The sequence below is a fragment of the Hemibagrus wyckioides genome, linkage group LG13, assembly GCF_019097595.1.
Source record: "Hemibagrus wyckioides isolate EC202008001 linkage group LG13, SWU_Hwy_1.0, whole genome shotgun sequence".
In the NCBI taxonomy this organism is placed as follows: Eukaryota; Metazoa; Chordata; class Actinopteri; order Siluriformes; family Bagridae; genus Hemibagrus; species Hemibagrus wyckioides.
The window spans coordinates 19,493,734-19,499,999 of NC_080722.1; positions in this window are offsets into that span (position 1 = coordinate 19,493,734).

The window sequence follows — 6,266 nt, forward strand, 5'->3', positions numbered from 1 at the left end:
GCAGGAAAGAGATACACATGACTTGTGATCCACCGTGTTTGAGGAGTACATGGATTAGTTATACAGTATATCACAATAAACTGATTTCTTATCAACAGCTGTAGAAAGTTGACATTTCAAGTGATGATGTTTCTGTACATTCCTGTGGAAGGAGAAGAATAGATTGTGGAAGTGGGTTTTTAATCTGTGCTTTAATTGCAGATTTATTAGTCACGGTTTACAGTGAAAACATTCAGACCAAACAACTTCTGTTATCCTCTTGAAAAGGACCACTTTAACGGTAAAACTCTCATGCACAAAAACATACATTCATTATTTAGTAAAATTAAGTACAATAATCTTTTTAAAGCCAGGGTGGGATTTTCTTAACGCATTCTTATTAAAATGACCATTAGACTCCATTATATATAATAGTGCTTAAGTGTGTGTATAATGTAGTAAGAGCAAGGAGCAGGTGGAGGAAAACCTGGAGAGGTGGAGGTTTGTGCATGTGGTGTGAATGAAAGGGAGGGAAGTGGAACAGTAAGTTTACAGGGTGAAGAAGGTACAGGAGTTTAAGTACTTGGGGTCAACAGTCCAGAGTAATGGAGAGTACGGGAAAGAGGTAAAGAAGTGAGTGCAGGCAGGTTGGAATGGGTGGAGAAAGGTGTTCTGTGTGATAGAATAATATCGGCGAGTATCAAGGGGAAGGTGTACAAGACAGTGGTGAGACCGGCCATGCTGGATGGTTTAGAGACAGTGTCACTGAGGAAGAGACAGGAGTCAGAGCTGAAGATGTTGAGGTTCTCTTTGGGAGTGACACGGTTGGACAGGATTAGGAACGAGTACATCAGAGGGACAGCCCATGTTGGACGTTTTGGGGGACAAAGTTAGAGAGGCCAGATTAAGATGGTTTGGACATGTTCAGAGGAGGGAGAGTGAGTATATCGGTAGGAGAATGTTGGACATGGAGCTGCCAGGCAGGAGGCAAAGAGGGAGGCCAAAGAGGAGGTATATGGATGTAATAAATGAGGATATGAAGCTAGTGGGTGCAAGTGATGAGGATGCAGAAGATAGGGATAGGTGGAGAGAGATGATTCGCTGTGGCGACCCCTGAAGGGAAAAGCCGAAAGAAGAAGAAGTGTGTGTATAAAATACAGTCCTGCAAATTTAGGCTGAAAAAGTCTCCAAGAAAATCTCAGAGTTGCATCATTCTCAACATGCTGGGCTTATTTACAGAGCAGAGAGCTGAAAGGTCAGTGTAGACTTAACAAGAATCTGGTCAATTTAGGGAACTGGTGTGTTGTTTACTGTTGGTGTGAGCAGCATAAAAGATCTCCCTGACTTTCCAAGTCGAGGGGAGTTTTCTTGGTTTCTTCCTGATCTTTAGACGAACACAGCACTACTCCACATTACATTCACAATAACAATCCAATCTAGAGTCCATCATGTGTGACTTTATTAAAAGAATAATGTCTGGGAAGTTACTGAACATCAATTTTCTCACAAAGAAACTTGGACATCACAGAGGAAGTCTGTCTTTGAGAGAATTGCTTTAGAGTTTTGGGGATTTCCCACAGGTTCTGAAACGATACAACACACCGCAGATATTTCCCTTTGTAACGCTCAGCGATAGTTTCCTTGTTTTGGATGACAGATTCAGCAGCTGACTGGATGTAGTAGTCATGTACAGAAACTCGTGTCCTAGTCATACGCGTTCTGGTGAAATTGTGTAACTGGGGTAAAAACCACACGGCTGTTCAGGTGGCTGGGTACTTCAATGAAAAATTTTCATGATATTTAAAATAAAAACGGACCACGCTCTCGATTTCTCGGAGATCCGTGGTCTTATTATTTTCAGAGTGATTATTATATATGACGCTCAATCGCAAAATCCCCTAATAGCAGGACGGCTAAAAATAAAATAGCAGTGATGGAGAAATGATTTCGCTTCACCAGCTAGTTCTTCTGGTTTTACTGCAGTATTTACAGCAGACAGAAGGATTAGATGCGAGAATCCATGAGTGTAAATAAGACGCTGAGTAACACACTAAGACACTGAGGACAAACTTACACTATATTGCCAAAGGTATTGGGACGCCCCTCCAAATCATTGAATTCAGGGGTTGGGCTTGGCCCCTTAGTTCCAGTGAAAGGAACTCTTAATGCTTCAGCATACCAAGACATTTTGGACAATTTCATGCTCCCAACTTTGTGGGAACAGTTTGGTGATGACCCCTTCCTGTTCCAACATGACTGTACACCAGTGCACAAAGCAAGGTCCATAAAGACATGGATGAGTGAGTTTGGTGTGGAGGAACTTGACTGACCTGCACAGAGTCCTGACCTCAACCTGATAGAACACCTTTGGGATGAATTAGAGCGGAGACTGCGAGCCAGGCCAAAACAGGGACGTCTGCCATGAATATAATATGTAGTTGGCCCGCCCTTTGCAGATATAACAGCCTCAACTCTTCTGGCTTTCCACAACGTTTAGGAGTGTGTTTATGACCATTCCTCTAGAAGCACATTTGTGAGGTCAGGCACTGATTTTGGACGAGAAGACCTGGCTCACAGTCTCTGCTCTAATTCAAGGTCTTTATGGAGCTTGCTTTGTGCACTGGTGTACAGTCATGTTGGAACAGGAATGGGTCATCACTGATCACCACTGTTCCCAACAACCAATCACGGATCACCACTGTTCCCAACAACCAATCGCTGATCACCACTGTTCCTAACAACCATCGCTGATCACCACTGTTCCTAATAACTAATCACTGATCACCACTGTTCCCAGTAACTAATCACTGATCACCACTGTTCCCAAAAACCATCACTGATCACCACTGTTCCTAACAACCATCGCTGATCACCACTGTTCCCAATAACTAATCACTGATCACCACTGTTCCCAACAACCATCACTGATCACCACTGTTCCTAACAACCATCACTGATCACCACTGTTCCCAATAACTAATCACTGATCACCACTGTTCCCAGTAACTAATCACTGATCACCACTGTTCCCAACAACCATCACTGATCACCACTGTTCCCAACAACTAATCACTGATCACTACTGTTCCCAGTAACAAATCACTGATCACCACTGTTCCCAACAACTAATCACTAATCACCATTGTTCCCAGTAACTAATCACTGATCACCACTGTTCCCAACAACTAATCACTGATCACCACTGTTCCCAACAACTAATCACTGATCACCACTGTTCCCAACAACTAATCACTGATCACCATGGTTCCCAATAACTAATCACTGATCACCACTGTTCCCAACAACTAATCACTGATCACCATTGTTCCCAATAACTAATCACTGATCACCACTGTTCCCAACAACTAATCACTGATCACTACTGTTCCCAGTAACTAATCACTGATCACCACTGTTCCCAATAACTAATCACTGATCACCACTGTTCCCAACAACTAATCACTGATCACCATTGTTCCCAACAACCATCACTGATCACCACTGTTCCTAACAACCATCACTGATCACCACTGTTCCCAATAACTAATCACTGATCACCACTGTTCCCAACAACCATCACTGATCACCACTGTTCCTAACAACCATCACTGATCACCACTGTTCCCAACAACTAATCACTGATCACCACTGTTCCCAGTAACTAATCACTGATCACCACTGTTCCTAACAACCATCACTGATCACCACTGTTCCCAACAACTAATCACTGATCACCACTGTTCCCAGTAACTAATCACTGATCACCACTGTTCCTAACAACCATCACTGATCACCACTGTTCCCAACAACTAATCACTGATCACCACTGTTCCCAGTAACTAATCACTGATCACCACTGTTCCTAACAACCATCACTGATCACCATTGTTCCCAACAACCATCACTGATCACCACTGTTCCTAACAACCATCACTGATCACCACTGTTCCCAATAACTAATCACTGATCACCACTGTTCCCAGTAACTAATCACTGATCACCACTGTTCCCAACAACCATCACTGATCACCACGGTTCCCAACAACTAATCACTGATCACTACTGTTCCCAGTAACAAATCACTGATCACCACTGTTCCCAACAACCATCACTGATCACCACTGTTCCCAGTAACTAATCACTGATCACCACTGTTCCCAACAACTAATCACTGATCACCATTGTTCCCAACAACTAATCACTGATCACTACTGTTCCCAGTAACAAATCACTGATCACCACTGTTCCCAACAACCATCACTGATCACCACTGTTCCCAGTAACTAATCACTGATCACCACTGTTCCCAATAACTAATCACTGATCACCACTGTTCCCAACAACTAATCACTGATCACCATTGTTCCCAACAACCAATCTACTCTCTGCAGTTTCTTTACCTTCTGAACTCATCTCTCAGTCATACTATTCAGCTGAACTGGATGAGGGTTTGTGGTTTTGTAGTGAAACTCATACAACTTTAAAATGTCTTGGAATGTCTGTGAACCAGATTAACCAGAGGCTTGTGGTTTTGTGGTGGAACAACTTTACGACATCTTGTATTCCCATGAGCTGAATTCAAAGCCCGTTGTCTGAAGATAGAACTTCAGGAGTTTCCTCAAACTTCTACTGACCTTCTCATGAATAACAAATGTGTGGGATTTTCAATACATTAACTTCTTTCAGTTTGTCTATCCTTTCTCGGCTCTCCTGAGGCTTGGTTCCTCACATACCCATTCCCACTACTGCTTTTACATCTTTTATTTTCAACCAGAATGTTTTGTTTCTGTATCTCTCCTGTATTATTTTGTTAGCATAGCATCTTTAGCTCTTTTAACCAGTCCTTTGCTACAAATTGTGTGGAATGACAATGACCTAAACGCCAGTATTGTCCTCCTGCTCCTCTTCCTCATCATCATCATCTGTATTTTCTTTCTTACATCTCAGCCTAGTGATTCCCTTCTTTTCACAGCTCTTACAATGTTTTCCATACACTAGCTAATCAACATATTCCCACTAATCATGGATCACCTCTGTTCTCAACAACCAATCACTGATCACCACTGCTCCTGACAAGCACTGTTCCCAACAACTAATCACTGATCACCACTGTTCCCAATAACCATCACTGATCACCACTGTTCCCAACACCCATCGCTAATCACCACTGTTCCCAACACCCATCACTGACCATTACTGTTCCCAACACCAATCACTGACCACTACTGTTCCCAACACCCATCACTGATCACCACTGTTCCCAACACCAATCACTGATCACCACTGTTCCCAACACCCATCACTGATCACCACTGTTCCCAACACCAATCACTGATCACCACTGTTCCCAACACCCATCACTGATCACCACTGTTCCCAACACCAATCATTGATCACCACTGTTCCCAATAATCGCTCAATCTTATAACCATTGGCAGGATTGCTAACCCTAACCTTAACCCTAACAAGATCATGGAACATGTGAAATCTGCTGTGCCAATGAAGTCAACAATAATATCCAATTTTATATTATATCCATATTTTATTATGCTTTACATTATATATTTGTGTTAAGACTCACTTTGTCGGACTTAGGAACGAATCCGACTTATGAAATGTTCTCCTGGAACTTCCAACCATCCATTTTTAATACCCGCTTTATTCCTAATTAGGGTCACACATATACAACAGGCAATTTAGAATTGCCAAGCAACCTAAAGTTTTCGGACTGTGGGAGGAAACCGGATTACCAGGAGCACAGGGAAAACATGCAAACCCACACAGAAGCCTTTCAAACAGGGGATTTGAACCCAGGACCTTCTTGCTGTGACACAACAATGCTAACCACTTAGCCACTGTGCTGTCCAGTTAGGGACTTACTGTATCCAAATTCCTAAACTGATCTCAATTTGATATACAAATGATCAGCCTATGACGTCATTTAGGGACTTCCTCGAATACATTTCCCTTGAAGAAAAAAAAAGTAATTTCCCTTTAACAAAATGTCAGTCAAATCTTTTGTTCTGGTTTTAATCTTCAGACATCACTGTAACACAACGTAGGAGCAACTTTAAACGTAGGTGTGACTTTAAAGGGTCAAATTATAGACTTTATTAACACACTGGCATTTTTTTCACTGTGTGAAGCTGGATTTCAAGAAGTGCTTGATGGTTTTAAATGGCTTTTCCTTTTTGACCCTTTTTTTTAATTTGGGGACAATTAGCACTAAATGCGTCTAGTGAGCTGCTGAAAATTCGTAAATGAAAGCATTTTTCACGCTCACTGAA